Source organism: Diabrotica undecimpunctata, chromosome 3, assembly GCF_040954645.1.
Source record: "Diabrotica undecimpunctata isolate CICGRU chromosome 3, icDiaUnde3, whole genome shotgun sequence".
NCBI classification, from domain to species: Eukaryota; Metazoa; Arthropoda; class Insecta; order Coleoptera; family Chrysomelidae; genus Diabrotica; species Diabrotica undecimpunctata.
The window spans coordinates 42,684,191-42,709,656 of record NC_092805.1 but is presented as its reverse complement, the minus strand read 5'-3'; the positions used below and the strand labels follow the sequence as shown (position 1 = coordinate 42,709,656).

Here is a 25,466-nt window from a genome sequence, read left to right as displayed (position 1 = left end):
CTACATAATTATATACCATCCATAATTTACAATATTACATGATCATAACTGACAATTAAAATTTTCTGAGATACCTTTTATTTTTGCACCAATGTAAACAATTGCACTTTAAAATAATATTAAATTATAAAAAATGTAAGTTAAATATCCTGGTGTTTGAATAGCGGAAATATACTGCTACTCTGGTTACTCTTTTAGAACTATTTGTAGAAAATTTCATGACTTTCTTGTTTGGCGTAGTAGTTTAGTATGTTTATTTTAATGGTTTCTTGAACGGTAGTTAATATCCATTATATTAGCATATGAATTTAAGTATAGATATAAGGTAAATGTATCTAAAACAAGAAAAATTAGTTATTAGTATATTAGATAAAAGAAAAGTAAATCCGTTAAACATGTTGATATTCCTGTGCACGCACGAGTTTGCACGTGGCAAACCAACACAACTTTGCTAAAATTGATTTATTTAATAATTTTTTTCAACAATTTATTTAACAACAACTACAAAGTGTAGTAATTATCGTACCATCTCACTGATTTCCCATCCAAGCAAAATATTACTAAGAATCATTAAACGCCGTTTGCAACAATACTTAGGCAAACAAATTCCCCAAGAACAAGCAGGCTTTGTCAAAGGGAAGGGTACGAGAGAGCAAATCCTTAATATGCGGCAGCTCATAGAAAAGGCCCGCGAATTTAAAATTCCAATAATAATCTGTTTTCTAGACTACCAAAAGGCATTTGATTGTGTGAAGTGGGAAGTTCTCTGGACAGTTCTTCATGAGATGGGAGTTCCAGATCATTTGGCAATATTAATTAAAAACTTATACGAAGATAACTCAGTTAAAATAAGAATTGAAAACCATCAATCTGATACCTTCAAAACCAGCAGAGGTGTACGACAAGGGTGCATACTATCTCCAGACCTGTTCAATTTATATGGAGAATTCATAATGAGGAACGCACTCGATGGATGGAGAGGCGGCATCTCCATTGCAGGAAAAAAGATCTGAAACTTAAGATTCGCAGACGATACAACACTGACAGCAACATCTGAAGAGGAGATGTCGAGACTGATAAAGAGAGTACAAACCGAAAGCAACAAGTGTTTAAGATTAATAATCAGAAAACAAAAATCATGATTGTGGACCACGCGAATATCCTCCAAACAACAGGCGCCCTAAATCAATTCGAGAAAGTAGACGAGTTCACGTATCTAGGATCTTCCTTAAGCAATGCAGCCTCCTCCCATACGGAAATTCGCAGAAGAATAGGGATGGCCAAGAACGCGATGAGTCGACTGTCAAAAATATGGAAGGACCGCTCTTTATCCAAAAAACTCAAAATGAGACTGGTACGGACACTCATTTTTTCAATCTTCAGTTACGGTGCCGAAACATGGACAATAAAATCAGAGGATAGGAAAAGGATTGACGCATTCGAAATGTGGTGCTGGAGACGAATGCTACGCGTCTCGTGGACGGAGCACAGATCCAATCAGTCGATTCTCGAAGAGCTAAACATTCAGACCAGACTCTCCTCTCAGTGTCTTGCAAATGTTTTAAAGTTTTTTGGCCACATTGCGAGAAGAGACAATGACAACTTAGAAAGACTAATTGTGTGCGGAAACGTAGAAGGACGTAGAGGCAGAGGACGCTCACCTATCCGATGGTCAGATCAAGTACAGAAAGCCACTGGAGAGACGTTTTCCGAGTCCATGAGAGCAGCCCAAAACCGCAAGAGATGGAGAGAATTGACAGCCCGCATTGTAGGAAATCACGATCCTCAGCAATAAGGAAACGACAAGAGAGAGAGATGGAAGCGTAATGAATATCAGATGAAATGAAAAACGGCATCTTAACCTCTGTAGTTGCCTCAAATATTGTCTGTTGATTTTTTGTATAAGCACTATCACGGAATATTGTGTTTTGATATGGAGATGAATTGCATGAATTCCAAATACATTCGTAATCTCTGTACATAAGAAAAAATTTTATAGAATTTTTTGTCCCCATGATTTAGAAAATAGAATTGAGTATATAACCAGCTGTATTAAGTATATATGCGTGGCTAACTGCTGTTACTTTCCGCCTTCAACTACGGATCGGAAACATGGGCAATGACGACTTAAGATGAATAGCTACTACGAATCTTTGAAAGAAAATTATTGAGGACCACATATAGCGGAGTTAAGGAACAGGGTATGTAGAGAAGGCTATAGAATTTCGAACTTTGTAGACTTTTTGGTGATGCAGATATCGTGAACACCATCAAAATAAACTACCTAGGAAGGGTGGGCCACGTTATGCGGATGGATGAAAGTGATCCTGTTAAAAAAACCATGCTAAATAAGCCGGTAGGAAGAAGAAAAATGGGGTGACCTAAACTCGGATATCTGGACGATGTTCAGGACGATTTAAGGGAGATTGGAGTAAGGAGGTAAAGAGAACAGACACTCGACAGGGAAGGATGGAAAAATGAGGCACGCCAGTGCTCACGAAGGGCTGTAGCACCAACTAATGATGATATAACCAGCACTTGTTAGTCGACGAAATTAAGCACTGCATTCTCTATTTATTTTCCGTAAAGTAAGATGGATTTGATTCTTTGTGACCGTATCTGATCATGAATAAATTAAAAACAGCATAATGTGGATTAGAAAAATTCATTTTAGAAGGCCAGTTTTAAGTATTCAAAGTTAAAAAAATATTTTACCTTCTTGATATCACCTCTGATAAAAAGCTTGTCTAAAGACAATATATTCAGCAACTTAAACGAAACTGTATCCAAAGAATGAATTTACTTAAATCTCTTGCTGCCTAGTCTTGCGGAGCTGATAAAGAATCTCTCCTTAAAATATATAGACAATTCGTTCTAAGTTAGATTATGGCAGTATTATTTAAATGGCATCTAGTAGCTCCATACTAAAGTCTCTAAACACGATTTAAAATACATCCCTACGACTATGTCTTGTTGCTTTCAAATCAAGCCCCGCTGAAAGTGTTTTTGTTGAATCTTCAGAGCCCCCACTCCATCTAAGAAGGCAGCAACTTCTACTTTCATACTTTGTAAGAATATCAGCATATCTAAGTAACCCGGTATTAAATCTAATCAATCCCATAGAATCTCCCCAAACAAACGCATCCAATCACTCACTAACATTAATACAAGTAGTGTCTCGTTTATTAAAGTCCATCAACCTTTCCAATACTACTTCTATTTATACCCCCAAGACAGCTCCATAAATGCAAAATCTTCCAATATTATTACTGATTTATGCAGATTCGATAAAACAGAAACCAAAATCTTTAGAAAATACTTCCAAAAATCCTCAATTTAACACAATTTCATGAAACTTTGTACACCGATGCGTCCAAGAATGAAGACTGTTGTGGCTGCGCTTTGTTCATATTGACGACGACAATAAGCTCTGTGTGACTGCCTAGGAGTTGTAGTATTTACACCGCAGAATTATATATAATACTCCAAGCATTAAAGACGTTAATCCATCCTACTTTAAATGAAAGCAAAACAATTGCCATTTGTACTGATTCTCTTTCCGCGATTCATTCAATAAGATACATCTTCTCCAAAAATCTACTAGTTCAGGAAATACACACCATCTGTAACCAACTATATTCTGCTAACATAAAAGTCATAATGATCTGGACTCCATGTCATGTTGGTATATTGGGAAACGAAAAAGCAGACCAGGCGGCTAAAGCAGCATGTTCTTCTGACTCAGCCTTCAAAGAGGTCCAAACTCATACGAATCTTAAGATACTGATAAAACAAAAAATCCTCAGTTTATGGGCAGACCTATGGAATAAAACCAAAAACCAAGCTGCATGATGTTGAACCCAACTTATCTCGTGTCAATATGTCCTCTATGAACGGGAAAGAAAAATAAGTTATTCGCCAACTACGCATAGGACATATACGTATCCCACATGGATACCTTATGGCATCAGAAAACCCTCCAGTATGCCACTACTGTAATACCCCCCTTTCCATTAAACACGTGATAATGGACTGTTGCCAGTATGATTCTTCCAGAAACAAGCACAACTTAAAAGGAAATCTAGAAGACAATCTTATTGTTGCAAATCGTTTTGACAGTGTTCTTAAATTTTTAAAAGAAGCAAATTTTATTCAGCTAGTATAAACTAAACTAAAGTGCATAGTGATAAGTTTTATTGTTTAACTTCTTCACAAAACAAAAAAAAATGTTCATGTCAAATGCGTGTATAAAAAATATGTATAATTTTGTAAAATCTACACGTGTGAATGACCATTAGCTGTAAGACACGTTAATTTTAAATAAAAAAAAATAAATAATAAGTAAGCACTTTTAGTTTGCTGGTTTAATTTAGGTAAATATCTATTCTCCGTGACTTTGTCATTAAATTTTAAGAAAACATCCTTTATTGTAACTATAATAAAAAATATGCAATCATTGCATGATAAATAAAATCCATATAATTTCTCAGTCCAACCCTGTTCTAAGATTAAAATGAATGAGCTATTTATCAGGAAGATCAGGAAAGCTGCGGGAACGCGCTACGAACACATAGGCCGTTGTAGCGTTTGTGTTGTGGCTGCGATGATAAGATGAGATGTTAGATGGGTTCGTAACCAGCGAGGATGTCCTTACAAGGAAGCCGGACCAGTAATGTCTCATTTATAAGCCTTCTTCCACGAGGACTAATGAGAAGAATGGTGATAGGGAATATTTGTTATAGTAATGTGGATTACTGCCGTTTGAAATATTGCTTAGAATCCTTTAAGAGATTTCTTATAGTTATAGGAAAGATTTTCGTACAAATGTTAAGAACATTTTTTCGAAAGTTTGGACATTAAATAAAAATCCAAAAACTTTTTTAAAAATCTGTGATTTACTGTTTAAAATTTATTGAATGACTCTTGAGGCTCAGAAGGGCACACCATTAGCAGCTATGGGGCTCTCCCAGATCTCCCTCATTTCAACACAATAATAAAAGGGAAAGCTATTGTAGACTGCAAAAAAAAACTTAGTAACGTAATAAATAGATCAAGATATAGTTAAATTAGGAAATTTGTATTGACGATGACTTATGTCTAATATAGTATCTAAATGTAAGCTCAAAGTACCTTTCCAGGTGGAAATCTATCTAGTAAAAATAATTGGTTTGACGAAGCAACAACGAAGAATATAACAAAAGAAAAAAATTAAGCCTACAGAAAAATGCTTACAGGATGAACAACTATAGAGAATTACCAGACAAAGGGAAGAAAAGTGGATACACAAAAGAACATAACGAAACCACTTAAATAAGGAACTTAAATATACAGAAAACCTTAACAGAGGAGATAAATCATTTAGAGCATTCTATAAGAAAATTAAAGTTAACTGAAAATAATTCAAGGCAACTATAAACCAATGCAGTAGTCCGAATGGAGATCTATAAACAACAAGGAAAGGTGTATTGAATCGATGGGTGGAATACTTGAATCAGGTACTTAATAATTGAAAGAATAAGAAAACTTGGGAGACGAAAAAGATGAGGTAAACGAAATAGATGAAAGGGAAGAGGAACCACCAACGATTCTTGAAGTTAAAAAACACTAGCCAGAAATAAATCACCCGGAATAGATAACCTTCCAGCTTAACTATATAAAGAAGGCGACCACGATACTATAATGACGCTACGGCAGTTCATAAAATAGATGAACACAGAAATGCCTCCCCAGTGATTGGAATGTTGCAATACTTGCACTATACTTAAAAAAAGAGATATCTTTGAATACTGTACTCCAACCACAAAGGAATTTCGCTTCTAAATGCAGTGTGCAAAGTATTCTCCACTACACTATGCCACATATGCCATACCATATGCAAAGCAAATAATAGGACTATACCAGGCTGGTTTCCGAGGTGGTAAATCGAAAATTCATCAGATTGCAACCCTGGGACAAATACAAAAAAAATACTGGAATATGACATAGATATATAAGATAAAGCCCCTTTTACTTCCTGAAATTACGGAAGTACAAGCAGGTTTCACCGGGCGTGGTACTGGGAACAAATTTTAAACGTAGAACAGATTATAGAAAAATCCAGAGAATTCAACATCGCAACATATATGTGCTTCATAGATTATAGTAAAACTTTTGACCTAGTCAACAGGAGTAAAATATGGCAGATTTTATCTGAAATGGGAGTCCCCAATCATTTGATACTGTTTATTAAAAGCCTATACAATAATAATTATGCCAGAGTTAGAATAAATGGGGAACTAACCGAAAGTTTTAGGGTCCCTAAGGGCGTGAGGCATGGCTGCATACTATGCATAATTCTATTCAACATAATATGGTGAATGGATAATGCGGAAAGCTACTGAGGACTTGAACGGTGGCGTCGCTATCGGCGGAAAGAAGATTTCCAACTTAACTTATGCAGATGATACATCTATTCTTCTAGTTCCGTTAAACTGATTCACCTGCTGAAGAAGTAAACTTAACGATTGTTGCAGTTTCGCAACGATATATAAACATTTATATAATATGAACAGACTTTTTTTTGTTAGTTTTGATTCTCCCCGTAGTATATTTAAACGAGATTTGCGTGTACAAGGGCACAGCAGTTTTAAGGGCTAAACATTCCAAGACGAGCCATCTGTGAGATAACAAGGGCGAGTTCCATATGCCAGATAAGGATATGTGTTTTTGAAGTTAACATCAGCGCGTCGAGACACTTCATTGCGGTCATGTAAGAGAGTCGAATTTTATCTCTCAAACCACACACATGTGTGTGCGTTTGGGTTAAGAGTACCTTAACACACTTTGCATCGGTCCTTTGACCGAGGAAGTCGGTTTGATGCAGAAAAGTTGCATGAATTTTGTGGTTCCTGGTGTACGTCGATGAAGACGTCGTTGGTAATAGCGGTTGGTGCTGTGATTTATGGGGTAAGCTACAATACACCATAATTTTGTTGCTGCATATATCAAGTACGTTTACTTGGTATATAGATGTCACATTTGCTTCGAACTTTTTATCAGTTGTGCCGCGATCGCGATTGAACTTGATTGAGAACATTTCATTACCTTTATGTAGATTTGTATATTTTTCAGATTATAATAATTTCACTATTCTTTTTGTATATATATCACAGTGTTGTGTATTTTATTACCTAATATTAACTCATAATGTGTATTATGAGTATACTTTTGCATTGAGTTTAATAATTTGTTTTTATATGACATATATATTCATATTTTTATTTATTTTTTGTATATTATTTCTATCTATAACGTGGTATATATACAATCGACAGTTTTGTTTTGTTTATGGTTCTCTTTTTGTGTGTCCTTACGTATTGATTAATATTTAAGTTTGTACTACATATATTCTTCTTCTTTTAAGTAATATATTCTTCTTTATTTATAATTGTATATTGGGTTATGTATATTTACGTTTAATTTCACCTCTTTTTAAAATAGAGTTTTATACAGTCCACTGGTTTTCATTTCTTTTCTTTATTTGAATATACATACCCAATCTAAAAAGGGGGAAACCAGCGAGTTCTAGATTGAACAAAATATCTTCTCTCCCCCTTCAGGATGACCCCAATTGTTATATTGAGGTCATCGTATGTGCAGAACGCAACATAATGGTCCTTCGAGCCGGATCTTCTTCTTCTTTTTCTGTTTTTTTTGTGTGTTTAGGGTTCTCTGATAGTAGATACCTTTTTTTCATGTTCTTTTTCATGTGTAGTTGCGGTTTCCTTGTGGTAGGAGCCTTGTCGGTTATGATAACCAGCTAATATGTCGTTGCTTACGGTTTCCTTATGGTAGGGACCTTATCAATTATGATAACCATTTTATTTGACTTGCTCACGGGTTCCTTATGGTAGGAGCCTAGTTGGTTGTGATAACTATTTGTTGGGGTATTTCTTTTATCTGAAAAGATACCCAGTCGTCTGCCGAAAGACGATACCTAGTCTGCTGAAAGACTCTTTCTTTGTCGAGGTTTTCTTATGCTAGAGACCTTATTGCGGTTATCACAACCATAGTATAGTCGGGTATTTCTTTTATCTGAAAAGTTACCCAGTCTGCCGAAAGACATTTGACTTTTTACATTGTACAAGGTTTATTTACTGTATACCTTTTTGCGGTTATCATAACTATATAGTCGGGTATTTCTTTTATGTAAAAAGATACCTACTCGTCTGCCGAAAGACGATACCTAGTCTGCCGAAAGACTATTTCGTTGTCGAGGTTCTCTTATGCTAGAGACCTTATTGCGGTTATCACAACCATAGTATAGTCAGGTTTTCTTTTATCTAAAAAGTTGCCCAGTCTGTCGAAAGACATTTTACTTTTTACGTTGTACAAGGTTTATTTACTGTATACCTTTTTGCGGTTATCATAACTATATAGTCAGGTATTTGTTTTATGTAAAAAGATACCTACTCGTCTGCCGAAAGACGATACCTAGTCTGCCGAAAGACTATTTCTTCTTTACATTCTTTGTTCCAGGTGCTCTTCTGACAGAGACCTTCTTTTCGTGGTAGTTATAACCATTTATTGTATATATAATCCTTTTCGACTAAAAGATACCTAGTCTGCCGAAAGACTATTTCTTTTTTTACATTGCTTTTTCGAGGTTCTCTTCTGATAGAGGGCTTTTTTGCGGTTGTTATACCCATTTTACATTACGGTATATCTTTTATACTAAAAGATATCCAGTTATCTGCAGAAAGACGATTTTGTACTTTACATTAATTAATTTTCAAGGTGCTCTTTTTATAGAGACTTTTTAAGGTTTTTATAACCATCTTACATTGAGACTTCTTTTATACTGAAAGATAACTAGTCTGTCGAAAGACTATTTCTTTTTTATATATGTACTTTATTTAAAGGTGCTCTTATGACAGAGACCTTTTTCGGGTTTGTATACCCATTTCTTGCTAATTTTTTCATAGTGCTGTTAGTGGAGTATTTCTTTTGTCTAAGCATTTACTCATTACGTTTACTTGTTCAGGGTTTTCTTATGCTAGAGACCTTTTTGCGGTTAGTATAACCATTTACTTTTGGGGTATTTATTTTGTGAAAAAAGATACCCAGTCTGTAGAGACATTTCTTCTTTTGTGTTCGTTAGTGTTTGTGAGGGTGGAAAAAGTATTTTCGGTTACTGCAACCATTTTTTTGTTTAATTTTTCCTGATTGTAGGGACATTAATAACAGATTGTAATCGTTTTATGTTGGGATATATCTTTTCCTTGATAAGATACCTGGTCTGTGGAGACTGTTGTTTTTTATTTTGTTTGTAGTTGTCTTATTATAGAGACCTGCTTTCGACTATTACAAGTATCTCTTTGGTTTGTTTCTCTAAAAAATCCAGAGATTTACAATTACTTTTACTCGTTCACAATCTTTTTCTTCTTTGACTTGTCAGTTTTAAATATTAGCTGCTCCATTTTTGTCTAAACAATGGAAACCCTCAAATTCAAGAGACGGTCTGCAAAGAATGCAATTATTCGTCACTGTAATTGGATTGCAGAAAATGTTTCATTGGTCGATATTGATTATCTTTTGAAAGTTCGTCGTGAGTATTTACAGGTTGAGTATGATAAATATGAATGCGCACAGGATGCAATCGAGAACTTATTGGTAGATTCCGCTGAAGATAGCGAGGATCGAAACATTGTAGACGATTTGTTTTGTAAGGCAATGGGACTTATAATATGGGAGCCCGTCCTCTCATCCTTTACGTATTATAAAGTAGGTAGTGCATCCCATTGTTCTTCTAGGTTACATGTGGGGGAAAGACCTCCCACACTTATTTCAGATTTATGCCATCTACTCAATGTAGTTAAATCTTCTCAAAATCATATGTCAAAAGACTCATCTTTTTCAAAACCTCAACCTTCTTTCGAGACATCCACGTCTCAAACACCTCGTGTGATGGCGCCTAGTTCGTCAGGTCAGCTATCCTCGACTTTGACTCATGTAGATACTGTCCCTAAGGCGTTACCTACGGGCCTTAGCAGTATTGCATATTCCCTTCCACCTGTTGCAGTGGTAAATGATAGAGAGTCCTACAAGACTCGTGACGCTCATACAAGCACGAGTTCTTGTACGGGACTATCCTTTAATAATGTACATCTCTCTGGGCCACAGGTCCATTCTAATATTCAATCCTTGCCCAAGGATTTTTCTTTGCACGACTTCCATGATGGGGTGTCTGATGATGACGCCGCCGATACAGCTTCGCGGGGAGCTAACCCCGATACATTTGCTCGATCAAAATCTTGGCATTGTGAGATAAAATTCTTATCGTCTCGAGACAGAGACAATTTTAAAGAATCTAATAACTTAGATATTGCGACCATAATTGGGTCAAAAGTTCCTAGAGTGGCATTACACTCATCTCTAGATTTAGCATTCGGGGTACATATGTTTAAAATGTACTCCTATCTTTCTCGTTTACGCCGAGTAAAGTCATTTGTGTTTTGTTTCATCAGAAACGTTCGTAAAAAGCAAGCTGAATTGCTTATTGTTCAAGACTTAAAAAGTCTCTCGTTTCCTCGTATATTGGAATCGTTGCCATCAGGTATTGCCAATCCGGATAATCAGTTGGATATTCCGAGTTTAATTCCAGAGGAAATTATTCACCGTGCGAAAGTTAGCGGTATGTTGAGAAATGCTATTATTCCTTATGCTCAAAAGCATCATTTTCTTCTTTCTTCGAACAATCTAGTTGTTTTAAAGATGTTCAAAACACACGTATGGTTAGGGCATGTAAGGCCCCAACGTACGTCCAATTGTAGAAATCATTTCGGACTTAGTTGTTGCACATTTTATAATGTTAAGAGTCCCTTATATCATTGTGTTACCTGTTCGAGATTTCTTTTTATTGCCATAGATTATGGGATATATTTTTTGCTTAAAGCTTGCTTAGCTTTATTTGTTCATGTATTTGCGCCACGTTATAAAAATAACGGTTTTAATGTTTGGAGAGTTAAGACATTTTCTTTTGACATTGTACGAATTCTTTAAAGTACAAAAAATTCTTAGAAGTCGCACCACTTTTGTTTTTTGTTCGTTTGAAACTTGCCTTTTTATGTAAAAAAGCCTTGTTTATTGAATAGTATAATGTTCGTATTTTATCTATTCTCTTTATTTCTTATTTATCGTAATTTTGATTTATTCTAATTGACTAAGTCTACTACTAGCTTATTCACTGCCTTTTTATGAAATGGAGCTGAGTCTCAACCTGGGATAATTTGCTTATTGTTGTTTAAATTATCATAATTATCTTGTATGGATAAAGCTTATAGAAGAATATGGTTTCTTCATTTTACATTTTTGTCGTGATTATGTCTGTCCAGGTAGATTGCTAATATCTAGGGACAGTGTTACAATTCATACGACATTGCTTTTGCCTTTGCTGCTTATTCGTTTCGAATATTGTAGTGGACATTCGGGCTACAATTATTCTGTTTGTTTGTCCTTAACTTAGTTGTTGTTGCGGAGAACCATTTCCCTAGGTTTGTTAACCAGGATATTTGTCTTCTCCCATTTCCTTGCTTTTCGAGAACTATTAGAAGGTTATTTGTAGTATTTGTATTGAGTGCCGTCTCTCATCATGTGTCCGAGACTTTCTGATTGTTGCCTTCTAATCATATACATCACTTTTCTTTCTTTCCTCGTTCTTTTTCATACGGTCCCGTTGGTTAACTGGTCCATCCATGATATCCTGAGGATTCGCTTGTATAGCTACATCTCGATGGCTTCAAGTTCGTGTATTGTATCCTAGGATAATAGAGCAATGCACTTCCTATAAGAGAGGAAATCTGTTTTATGTATAGTACTGATAATTGTATAATTGTAGTGATGTATATTTAGTATATAGTTATGTATTTCTATTCTATTATCGTTTGTTGTATAAGTTTATTGTTGTATGTATAAGTTATTGTTCTTTGTGCTCTTCTGTTAATGTAAAGCTTTGTAGTATTTTAAGTGTGGCGTTCGTTTCGTAACCGAAGAAGTGTTTACGGTTTCGGAATTTGTACAGTGCGTCGGGAGTGCAAAGTACAGTTATGTGTTATTGGCACTTATGCCAACGCGGGGAGAATGTTGCAGTTTCGCAACGATATATAAACATTTATATAATATGAACAGACTTTTTTTTGTTAGTTTTGATTCTCCCCGTAGTATATTTAAACGAGATTTGCGTGTACAAGGGCACAGCAGTTTTAAGGGCTAAACATTCCAAGACGAGCCATCTGTGAGATAACAAGGGCGAGTTCCATATGCCAGATAAGGATATGTGTTTTTGAAGTTAAGATCAGCGCGTCGAGACACTTCATTGCGGTCATGTAAGAGAGTCGAATTTTATCTCTCAAACCACACACATGTGTGTGCGTTTGGGTTAAGAGTACCTTAAGACACTTTGCATCGGTCCTTTGACCGAGGAAGTCGGTTTGATGCAGAAAAGTTGCATGAATTTTGTGGTTCCTGGTGTACGTCGATGAAGACGTCGTTGGTAATAGCGGTTGGTGCTGTAATTTATGGGGTAAGCTACAATACACCATAATTTTGTTGCTGCATATATCAAGTACGTTTACTTGGTATATAGATGTCATATTTGCTTCGAACTTTTTATCAGTTGTGCCGCGATCGCGATTGAACTTGATTGAGAACATTTCATTACCTTTATGTAGATTTGTATATTTTTCATATTATAATAATTTCACTATTCTTTTTGTATATATATCACAGTGTTGTGTATTTTATTACCTAATATTAACTCATAATGTGTATTATGAGTATACTTTTGCATTGAGTTTAATAATTTGTTTTTATATGACATATATATTCATATTTTTATTTATTTTTTGTATATTATTTCTATCTATAACGTGGTATATATACAATCGACAGTTTTGTTTTGTTTATGGTTCTCTTTTTGTGTGTCGTTACGTATTGATTAATATTTAAGTTTGTACTACATATATTCTTCTACTTTTAAGTAATATATTCTTCTTTATTTATAATTGTATATTGGGTTATGTATATTTACGTTTAATTTCACCTCTTTTTAAAATAGAGTTTTATACAGTCCACTGGTTTTCATTTCTTTTCTTTATTTGAATATACATACCCAATCTAAAAAGGGGGAAACCAGCGAGTTCTAGATTGAACAAAATATCTTCTCTCCCTCTTCAGGATGACCCCAATTGTTATATTGAGGTCATCGTATGTGCAGAACGCAACAACGATGGGTCTTAAAATAATCAGAGATAAACCCAGACTTATGAGAATTGACAGAGTTAACAACAATCACAAATCATCTAACCATAATAAACAATATCGCTGTTGTAGATAAATTTGTGTTTGGGCTGTTTAATAACTAACAAAGGGGGTTATACTGACGAAATAAAGCGCCGGTCAACAATTGCAAAAATTGCTACGGCAAAATTAACAAAAATTTGGAAAAGCCATGAAATAACTATCCATATAAAAATAAGACTAGTAAAACGTGTAGTTTTTTCAGTTTTTACTTATGCATCGGAATGCTGGACCCTTATGGAGGAAGATAAAGAGGTTATAAATGTATTTGAGATGTATTGCTGGGGAGGAATGCTGAGATTACCATGGGTGGCTCGAAGAAAAACTTACCATTCAGGGAAAGGTAGAAGACAAAAGAAGTCAAGGTCGATCTCCCACATGATATACGGACCATATCATTGCTACTATTGACACTGCATTTTCAGAATGTGCTAGAATGTCAGAGAAAGACGTACAGGAACATAGGAAAAATCAGCCAATAGCTTTATGATGTCATGATACCTGCATCAGGTTAGTGACTGAAGAGAAGAAGATTACATAAACACTCATCATATATTTATAGACTACAAGGCAGTCTACGGCCCTTTGAATAGAATAGGAATGTTCAGAGTAAAGGAATACCAAATCAGTTGGTCAATTTAACAAAACTACTTGAAAAAGTTGAATGTAGAAAACGAATCCAGGGGAAACTATCTGAATCTTTAAAAACAAATAAAAGAGACCTTCTCTCCTCTATTCTCTACAATTTGGCTCTGGAAAAATCAATAATGTTGGGAGAACGGAAAGCTCTATTTGAAAGGCATATGTAACACAAAAAGAATGGGTTTTTTAATAAATACCAACAAAACGAAGCACATAAAAATAAGCACGTAACCACAAATCCTACGATCACTTGTTATAGAAAACGACGTCATCGAAGCAGTTAACGATTTTGTATACCTGGGAGTGCTCGTCAACACTGAAAATAATACTACCGCAGAGGTAAACCGCAGAATATACACTGCCAACGAGTGCTATTTTGGGCTCAACCTTCTTCTTACATCCTTAATTAAATAGAGAAATACAAAGATAAAATTCTACAAAACAGTAATACGCCTAGTTTTAACATATGTTTCAGAGATCTGGACTCAACAAAAAGTAATGAAAACATATTAGGATGTTTTGAAAAAAGGGTACTAAGACGAATCTATAGAGCAGTGAATAACAATGAAATGTGAAAAACCAGATGTAAAATATATTAAAATATGACGTCTGAGGTAGTTAGGGAATATGTAAAGCGGATGGAATAAAATGACTCAGCTAGTAGAGCGCTGCTTGATAGGCCCATTGGTCAGAAAAGACCAATGGACATAGAACAAGGTTAATTGACAACAGCGATGAAGAAATGAGAAATATGGGAATACGTGCTTGGCGGAGGAAGGCGATGGATAAAACTGGAGAGAAATGCTTGAGAAGGCTAGGTCTCACACAGGGTTGTAAAGGCAGAATGATCATGATTATCTTTTCACGAGAACAGAGTGAGCACATAACCCAGTCTTTAGAATTACATCTGATACTCAGTTGGGTATAACAATACAGCTACTATAACTGTTTCCTGTAACACAATGCTACCAATGTTAAAATACGTTGTTTAATGGCTCAAAGAATACCGTACGTATATATTTTTCAGAAAACACATTTAAGATGGAGCAACAAGTACAAGAGAAGTAGACCACGTTATAAAATTGTATACATAATGTGTATATTATAATAACTATTTTAATGGGAAGAAGCCACAAAAGGTAAGTTTATTGCCGTTTCAATTTCCACTTCGGGAATGGTTCTCAAAATACAAACATTCATAAATTGAACAAATTTTGTTTTTTCTTTCTCTAAAAATAGGGTACCCTTCTGGGGTATTTCCCAGACTTTACTTAGTCCGAAAATGTCATCATTCACGATTTTCATATTTAAATCAACGTTGTTCAATTTTTTTGTTTGATGCAACGTGGGAACTTTCATATAGCCGTTTTAATGTTAGTTTTTTGTACTTTCGGTGTGGTTTATGGGCATTCTTAGTACCATTTTTGCAAAAAGCTTAAATCAATATGTGAGTACTGCGTATGAATATCTAATTTGGAGTCTTTAGAAAAGTCCTCCGATTTATCGAGCCAATGTCGTAGCTAATGCCTTACGTCATATGCTACCACGTCATGGAGGACCCATTAGTATAATTTTTCCGATGTCGACCATTATGACTGTAGTTTTTAAGCTTTTTAGGTGTTTTGTCGGTCAGTACTCCTAAAATAGTAAGTAACATTACCTTCTTGCTAAATTAATTTCCATCGAGTTCTAGTTCGCATATACAGATTACAATAAGGACAGAAAACCTAAAATAATAAAAGAAAGAAAACTAAAGTATTAGTAAAAAAAACCAAAAACAAATATTGGCAAGTTTTTTTAATTGAAAGCTGATTTCTATTGACTGCAAAGGCAAATATGGAGATTTGAACATGAAAAAAATAATAATAAATAATGTAAAAATATAGTTAATGTTATAAAATATGTTAATGGTTTTAGTATTTTAAACAATTATCGGAATATGACATCCTGGCCTATCGTTGCTTTATAGATTTAAATTTCACTGTGCATATATATATATATATATATATATATATATATATATATATATATATATATATATATATATATATATATATATATATATATACACTTCTCCAAGAAACTAACGCACCACTTCAATAAATCAATTTTATTTGTAAACAGGCAAAGAATAAAAAATAAAACTTCCCAAATTTATTCTACATTTTATTAGTAATTATAACAATTTGTCTAATGATCAGAAAATGTTGAAGTACATGAGAAAAAAAAAATAAAACGGAAAATTCTAAAAAATAATGATAAGAAAAGTAAACTAAAATATAAAAAAAGTCTTAATAACGAGTATTTTTACCTCTACTACGTATAACAGCCTCACATCGTTGGCCCATACTTAAAATTAATTGCCGTATTTCATTTTGGTCTAGTTCTCTCCAAATCTGGATCAGCATCTCTCCCACTTCCTGTAAGTTGTTTGGTTGGATCGGTGTCGCTCTTAGTCGCCTACCAAGGATATCCCAGATATTTTCAATCAGATTTAAATCCGGACTATGTGCTGGCCATTCCATAGTGTTAATTTCTACCTCTTCTAGATAATTTCTGACGATCTGTGCAGCGTGAGGTCTGGCATTATCTTGCATTAGTAAGAAATTTTCACCGCTATAAGGTGCGAATGGTACTACATGTTGCCCCAGGATCTCCAATATATACCTTTCAGCTGTAACAGTTCCATTTTGTATGACCACTAGGTCCGTACGTGCGGTCAAAGAAATACCACCCCACACCATAATGGATCTTCCACCAAAAAATGTGGTGTGTGAGAAGTTACACTGATCATATCGTTCGTTGGGTCGTCACAACACACGAACACGTCTGTCGTTATTGTACAAACAAAATCGGGATTCATCAGTAAATAGCACTCGTTCCCAGTCAGCCTCTAACCAATTAACGTGTTCTCTGGCAAAATGTAGTCTCCCCCTTCGATGCTCTGCAGTTAATAGAGGACCTCGGGCGGCAATCCTAGGTGTTAAGTTGTATTCCCTCAGTCGCTGGCGAACAGTTTCAGTACTAATTTGTATAGCATGCACGTCTCGAAGCTGAATTTGTAGACTTCGATGTGTTACAAAACGTTGTCGAGGAGCAGAAATTCTTAAAAATCGATCTTGAATAGCGATAGTTACCCGGTTTCGTCCTTGCCCTGGTCTGCGAGTATGATCCCCTGTTTCGAGGAACCTTTCTAACACCCGTGAGACGGATGTGTGGACAACATTAAACCGACGACCAATTCTTCGGTAACTCCAACCTTCTTTTGACAGTATCACTGCTTGGGCACATTCATCTCGGGTTAAATTACGTGATTGACGCTCTATAATAAACACAATTAACAATAATCAACAATTAAAAAGTAGCCGAAAGAAATTCGTGAACACTTGGAAATTAGTATATTTATAGAATTGGTACATTTTTTGCTTCTTTTTGTTTTGTTGCAAAAAAAACTATAGCGATAAAACATAGTCAGTAAATATACAGTGTACGAATAACATATACGAGGGGCTTGCAAAATATAACATTACAATGGAAATTTTTATTAACACTAATCAAATATTTTAATATTTCAAAGTGGTGCGTTAATTTCTTGGAGAAGTGTATATATATATATATATATATATATATATATATATATATATATATATATATATATATATATATATATATATAAAACTGTCGGAAAATTTATTAAATGCCTTAAAAAAATCTATATGAAAACATTATGCAACTATACTAATAAAATAATAAAAAAGAATAAAGTAGAGTAATCTCTGATGATATAACTTAAAGAGTATACATTATTATTGATTTATATGTTCAAAATAGTATATCTAATTAAACTACTACGAAAAACCTCGTCAGCGCTTTTCTCCTTTCAATAGTTTATGTATTAACTGTTGATGATGATCGACAACAAAAATATGTGACTAATTGAATGTAAATAGAGATAATTTAACTACAACACTGTTAAAACCAGTTTAATAAACAAGTACAGTTATTAATTGATAACTGCACAGCTTTTAGAAATATGTAGTTTAATAGTTATCTTCACTCGATTACTTTCGAATGTCATTACTAACCAGAAGAATGTTAATTTGATACCGCCGGCTGAAATAAAAAGGAGATTGTAGAATTAATAAATGTACAAGATTATTTTTATGAAAGTATTTTAAAATACAGTATATTATATATATATATATATATATATATATATATATATATATATATAGAGAGAGAGAGAGAGAGAGAGAGAGAGAGAGAAAACAACTTAAAATAATCTGCTATGCAGACGACGCAATACTACTCTCTCAAAGTGAAGATAATTTACAGCGTATGCTGCACCAATTTAATATAACCGCCAGAAAATTTAACATGTTAATTTCCCCAAAAAAGACAAAATGCATGGTACAACAGCAAATTTACTAAGATGTAAATTGGAGCTGGAAGGTCAGATAATAGAACAAGTGATGGGGTTTAAATATCTAGGCATCACATTATCTAGCTACGGAAGGCTCGAAACGGAAGTGGAAGATCAAGTGAATAGAGCAAACAGAGCCGCAGACTGCCTGAATGAAACAATATGGAGAAATAAAAATATCAGGAAAGAAACGAAAGGGAGAATTTACAAAACAGTCATCAGACCAATAATGACATATGCGGCAGAAACAAGAACTAAAACAGATAGGGCAGAGCTTGAAGTACAGATATACGACGTAGATGCAAGGAGAACATCAAGAACTGGGTAAGAAATAGAAGAGTAGAATGGAACAATCATATAAGCCGAATGACAACAAATAGAGTAGTGAAGACGGCAAGAGACGGTTTCCCAATAGGAAGACGATGAGTAGGAAGACCACGAAAACGATGGAACGATAACTTACTGGAGGCACATTGAAAAACAGACAGTCATGTCTATATAAAAAGAAAAAGAAGAAGATATATATATATATATATATATATATATATATACATATAAAGCTAACGACTGTATACATATATATATATATATATATATATATATATATATATATATATATATATATATATATATATATATATATATATTGTTATGATTTATTTTATCCGCCAAAGATAAAATTAAAATGACTAAATAGACCATCTAAATAAATTTTCAAGATATCCTGGAGAGTTGTTATACTATGTAAAATTAAAAATAATATTGGTTTGCTCTTAATATATTTCAAATTATAAAATATAATAATTCAAAATATTTCAACTGATAAACTATAAAAGATATTTCAAAGAAATGAAAGTCCATTATCTTTGGATTACCTGTAGTAAACAAAATTAAAGATATGCATAAATTACTTTCTTTGTAAAATATATTTGAGTGAACGTAGTGGATTGAACAATACGACCGGGTTTTCCAAATGGACTTGTACAGTGAATAAAGACAATAGGGTAGAATTTAGAAATTATATTTCTCGGTTAGTTCTTAAGAATTTGTAGAAACCGATTAGCATGTTAATAGTTTGTAGGAAGCTGATCCAGTAAAATATTGTAAGTCATACTTTTCTACTTATATATTCCAAGAGTCACTGTTCAGGCCGGAACGAGAGATTCAGTTTATCGAGAGGAGAAGAGGCTAGCGTCTTTTGAACGATACGTGCATCTGAAGGAAATCATTGAAGACGAGAGGCTCGCAATAATTTGTTGTAAGATTGCGGATTACCTAGGGAACTGCGAAGAATGGATAGTGTAGGCTACCAGGAACAAGGATTTGGACAACTCATCTTCAGAGAGATAGTTTTTTTTTACCATTCGTCAGTTTTTTTCGTTATCAACAAAGTTTTTTTTAATTGCTTCAGAAAAGATAGAAATATTGATCAGGAGATATAGGACAACAATTTTGATTTGAAATTGTAATTTATATAGTGAAGGTTCACGTACGTAGAACAAAATTTTGATAATCCTTATATGAGATATTTTTGTTTAAGATATTTGAGTGTGAATTTTATTTCAATATATAATTTTGTATCATATATGTTTATTATTCCAGTATCCCTCAGACCTTGCCTATCATATGTAAAGCATAGATATTGAAGCCGAATATAACCCTGAGATAAGAGAATTAAATAGTGTGATAAAATCATAATTGCATCATTTAAATAAGTTTAATTAATTAATTAATTAACTAATTAATTGCTTGGCGCATCTCTGACTTTTAATATCACATTAACTGGCTTCCAAAACGTGGTGGCTTGAAAATATCGCAGCTTTACGTATAATGGTAGGGAGAGAGATCTGGAATAAGTACAGGTGGTCCAGAGATTAAAAAATATCATTGAGGGAATTTGAATTTGAAAGTATTTTGACAATTTTTCCAGTGCATAAAAATTTGATTTATTCATTGATCGTAGTTAGTTGATATTTACTGCTATTGAATTATTTGATTTTTATTTTCTTTACCAATCGTACATTTGATATTTATTTTGAATTATTTGAATTTTACGGATTGCATATTTGATATTTGTCGTGAAAATTTATTAAATTTGGGGAGAAATATTTGTCCTGTTCTGCAACATATTGTGGTACCACAAGAGTGTGGTAAAATTTCACATTTGGCGGGGACAAAAACAGTAACAAAAAGAAACAACATGTCGACCACAAGAAGTCAAAGCAAAATGCAAGAAAGGGGGGAGGATAACAGAGAAGAGGAAACAATTGTTGAAGAAGGATCGGATAATGAAGGAAATGCCACAATAATGGAGGAAAGAAAAGAAACAGGGATGTTAGAAAAATTATTAGCAATGATGCAAATACAGACACAAACAATGAATGAAAAATCAAAGAAAATGGATAAAAATCAACAAGAAACAAAACAAACAATGAGCAATATAGAGCAGCGTCTGTAAAACTATGAACAGGAAATTAAAGGATGTCTTGAGGAGATAAAGAAAGAACTGATACAACAAATAGAAGAGATTAATGAAATTAAAAATAAAATGGGAGAACAAGAAAAGAGAGTAGAAAATAAGATGAAGGAAATCAAGATTGGCCAGAAAAAGGAATTAGATCAGTTAGAAGAAAAATTTGAAATGGCGCTACAAGAAGACAGGAAAGAAGTAGAAAGGAGATTAAAGCAAAATGAAAAACATATTGCAGAAATTGAACTAAGAGGAGCAGAGAGAAAAGAAGTTAAAGAAGCGAAAATACAATTTGGCGGGGATATTAGAAAAACACACCCAGTACCGTTTGTTAAAAATTTAAAAACTAAATTGCAACATGTTAGATATTTTGACGATTGCAAAGAAACAATTAGAAACCATCTGAAAGAAGAATCAGCGTTATGGTATGAAAGCAAAGAAAATGAGTTTGAAAATTGAAAAGATTTCGAAAATAAATTTCTTAATTATTTCTGGGGGAAAAATAAACAATGGGAAATCAACCAAGAGCTACAGAATGGAAAATATCACAAGAAAATGGGAATATCTGAAGAAAGATGTATGTATGTTAACTATCAAGATATTGATAGTTTGTGCCAATTCCTTCAATTAAAAGAAGCGAAAAGAAGAGAAGTGAGAAACAGAAGACAACATGACCAATATAATGGACCGGAAAGAAGGTATCAATCAAATTATGACCAGAGAAACCGACATCCCCGATCAACAAATGAATATAGGCCAAGAGAATACCACAATTACACTAGACAACAAAATTATGATAATAGGGATGACACACAAAATAGAACATATGAAAATCACAACAGGAACAGAGCTGCACAAAATCCTCCGAATAGGAATACGAACGAACAAAGGGGCGGTAGAAATAATCAGAGCTTCCAACGACAAAATAGAAGGGAGATAAATCATGTAGCAATAGAAAACGAGGAAGAAGATGTATGCAACGAATCCAGACAGGATCCACTAAACAAAAGTAAAAAACTCTCCGGTATATTTTGTCACCCGAGAGAGTTTATACAGTTGGCGGAAAACGCAAGACAAAATTCTAATTCCAATCTAATATTTTTAGATGCATTTATTAAAAATAAAGCGATTAAAATTTTGATTGATTCTGGATCGGAGATATCGTTATTAAAATGGGCAAAAAAAGACAAGAAGAAATACCTCTAGCTATTTAAAAGGGACGTCGCTTCGAGAAAACTTCCTGCTGGAGGAAAGAAAGTTTCTTCCTTCCTAAAAAGTAAACATACAAAAAGGTTAGGAGATTTTCTAAAATAAAAAAAAAATTAATCAGAGAAACAAATCAATTTTTAAATCTCTGGCGGTCATTGCATCTTAGTCTGCATCATGACCGTCTTGGTCTAATTTTTTTCTAGTAGGCGGAGTCCATTTTTCTATCTTTTTTGGTCATGTATTTTCAGGAATTCTCTGCAAAAGACCACACCAATTTAGTCTTTTGGCTTCGATATTATCTATTATGTCTAGGTCAAATTTCATTTCACTCCTATTGTCTACGTTCCTCACCCTATCAAGTCTAGTGTGCCGGCAACTTCGTCTTCAATGGTCTATTTCCATGGCCTTAATGTTTGATTTGTTTCTTTAATGAATTTCCCAAAGTTGGACGCCGTACAACCCAATACTTTTTATTATTGTGTTATAAATTCTTCTTTTATTTTCTTTAGAATGTATTATTTCTTTACTCCCTGCTTTTAATGATTTTTGGACTCCCAAGTATTTGAAGGTTTCAGTTGATTTTATAATTCCCATTTTAATTTATAGGCTCTCTGGTTTTCTTTCTGTAACCAAATACTCGGTTTTTTGTATATTAACTGTAAGACCCCACTCGGTGTACTCCTCTTCCAGTTTTCTAAGCATATAGTCTATATGACTCTCATCTTTAGCTAGAATGACTTGGTCGTCAGCGAAGTGTATCTTGTACAATCTCTCGTATTCGATTGGTATGTCCATATCGCAGCATTTTCTTCTCCACACTAAAAGTGCCTTATTCAGATATATTTTGAGTATTCAGTGTAGGTGCTATGCAGCAGCCTTGCTTTAGACCCTTACCAATGGAAATTTCTCTAGGTAATTTGTTTCCAGTTTTAATTTTTACCGTCATATTTTTGTAAAGCTATTGTACTGCTTTTTTATTTTTTATTTATTCCTTGTTTTTCCATTGCTAACCAGAGCATTGAACGTGCTACACTATCGTTTGCCTTTGTTAGATGTATAAAGACTACATGAGTTGAAAGATGTTTAACAAAAGGTATTTGACAATTTGCAGGAGGTTGATCCCGATAATTACGATATGAGGATCATCCAACAATTATACTGGAATCAAAAGACATAATTAAGAATACCAACGGTCTATTTATAGAACAAATAAACATAAGACGTGTGGCAGGATAAATAAATAGAATCACTATGAATAATTTATGATATGCTGGGTGATAGTAAATAATACTGATAAAGTGAGAGATAAGTATTTCTCTCGGTTTTAACATTCATATTGCAAAAATAGCGTAGATAACAATCGGTAAATAATCTCATATATTCAAATAAATAACTCATAGAGTTGAGAACATTTAGTGACTACTTTAAACACTAAATAGGACTGCGATGAAGGACTGAAAATACGAATAGCAATCGCTAGAAATAACAAAATCGCTAAATTGCATAGAAGCTTTCGAAATGCACTATCTTAAAAGGTTACTCAAAATTCCATGGGTTGACTCATATTACACATAATGCTTATACTTAGAAAGAGCTACTTAACATCATTAAGCAGCGAGAAGTCTCATACTTAAGCCATATTCTAAAACAGAGGTAACAAACCCATCTTTATTAACGCAACTAGGAAAGTAGTTCTTTATATAATGCGAACTAGTTCATTTATAGCAAATAACATACACAATGTCTCGAATGAAGTCTCAATGTCGAACTATCAACACATAAGATGTAAAATGCCATAATAAAGGCATATGAATAAAGTTGTCTACTAAAACATAAGACATCCACTAGGGATATTCCCTGATGGATTAAAAAGTTAGCTAAACTTAGGTAAAAGGTTATATAACTCTTTAATAGGGTAAAACGTACAGGTAGAGGGGATTTCTACAGAATTGCCCTTACTGAGTACAACAAACATCTCAGAAAATTAAAGAGGAACTCTTGGAAGAAACTAGGCGATAGGATGTCAGAATTAGCTCCTGCACAACGACTTCAAAAGATGTTCTCAAAAGATCACACAGATAAAATCGGACTGATGAAAAAGCCGAATGGTGACTGTACTGAGAGCCTAACTGAAACTATTGGGGAGCTGTTAAACACTCATTTTCCTAGCTCTTAACAAATATTAGAAAAGGAAACACCAGAAAAAAGGCAAACAAAAAGGCTCATAAAAGTGTCGTCTACTGCAACAAACTGCCTTCTCGAAATGAGTAAAAAAGATATCAAACTGGTTATTGACCTTCTCATTGGTCACTGGCTTCTGAGATTCTTCTTCTTGATGTGCCTATCCGTTACGAATGTTGGCGATCATCATGGCAATCTTTATCTTATCTGCAGCAGCGCGGAAAAGCTGCACATATGTTGTATTGAACCAGATTCTGAGGTTCTTTAACCAAGATGTTCTTCTTCTTCCTGGACCTCGTTTTCCAAATATTTTTCCTTGCAGGATGGCTTGAAGGAGAGCATATCTGAATTCATTTCGCATAATATGTCCAAAGAACTGTAACTTTCGAGATTTGATGGTGGTGAGTACCTCTCGGTGTTATTCATTCTTCTGAGGAAGAAGATTCATTTCTCATTTGTGACTCGGTCAGTCTACGGGATCTTAAGCATTCTCCGATATAGCCACATCTCAAATGCTTCCAGTTTTCTGCACATATCTTCGTGCAAGGTCCACGATTCAACACCATAAAAAGGGACAGAGAAGACGTAGCATTGTAGCATTCTTACTTTTATATCAAACCTTCTGAGATATCATCTGAAAAACATGGACAAATCAGAGAGCAAGAACTGTCGTTTTTATGACAACGAAAAAGAAACGACAGAACATATACTATACAATTGCGTAGCACTGTTCTACATATGAACATAGGAAACAGGTCACCTAGGAAGCTTATCAACTTTATCAGAAGTATCGGCATCCTAGAGTTCAACTAGAGTAAGGTATGCACAAAAGACCTCATTAGGTCGAAGTGCGATGAGGCTGCGTGGCCTTAAGGACTTTACATAATCTAATCTAGGCCATATTTCAAAGACGTGACATATAAAATATAATCTTGAATTTTATCTTATTTGGCAAAATTGAAGCTGGAATAGATCCAGGTTCACTAGGACTCATGGTTCACAAACCATCCTGATACGACGTACCTGGTGCAACACAGTAATAAAAAAGAGGAAGAAGGAATACATTTACAGTATACATTACCCAGTATGTACGGCATTGTAAGAAGAAGGAAAATGAACAAATTCCCGTGCTCTATCAAATTCAAATCCGTGACTCCTTGAATTTCGTGAAGCCACTCGAGAGAGTACCGTTCTCTCTCTCTCTCT

General features: G+C 34.2%; 1 protein-coding gene across 3 annotated transcripts in view; it reads right to left on the bottom strand.

The window, feature by feature from the left end:
• Window positions 1–25,466, bottom strand: part of LOC140436732 (uncharacterized) — a 172,288-nt gene that overhangs the window by 65,138 nt on the left and 81,684 nt on the right. Inside the window, exon 2 of one of the 3 annotated variants that reach the window (XM_072525793.1) lies at window positions 18,063–18,090. The exons of the other annotated variants lie outside the window; for them this stretch is intronic. The gene's annotated coding sequence lies outside the window, so the exon portion shown is untranslated. The remainder of the gene's footprint in view (window positions 1–18,062; window positions 18,091–25,466) is intronic. 3 annotated transcript variants of the gene reach the window in all.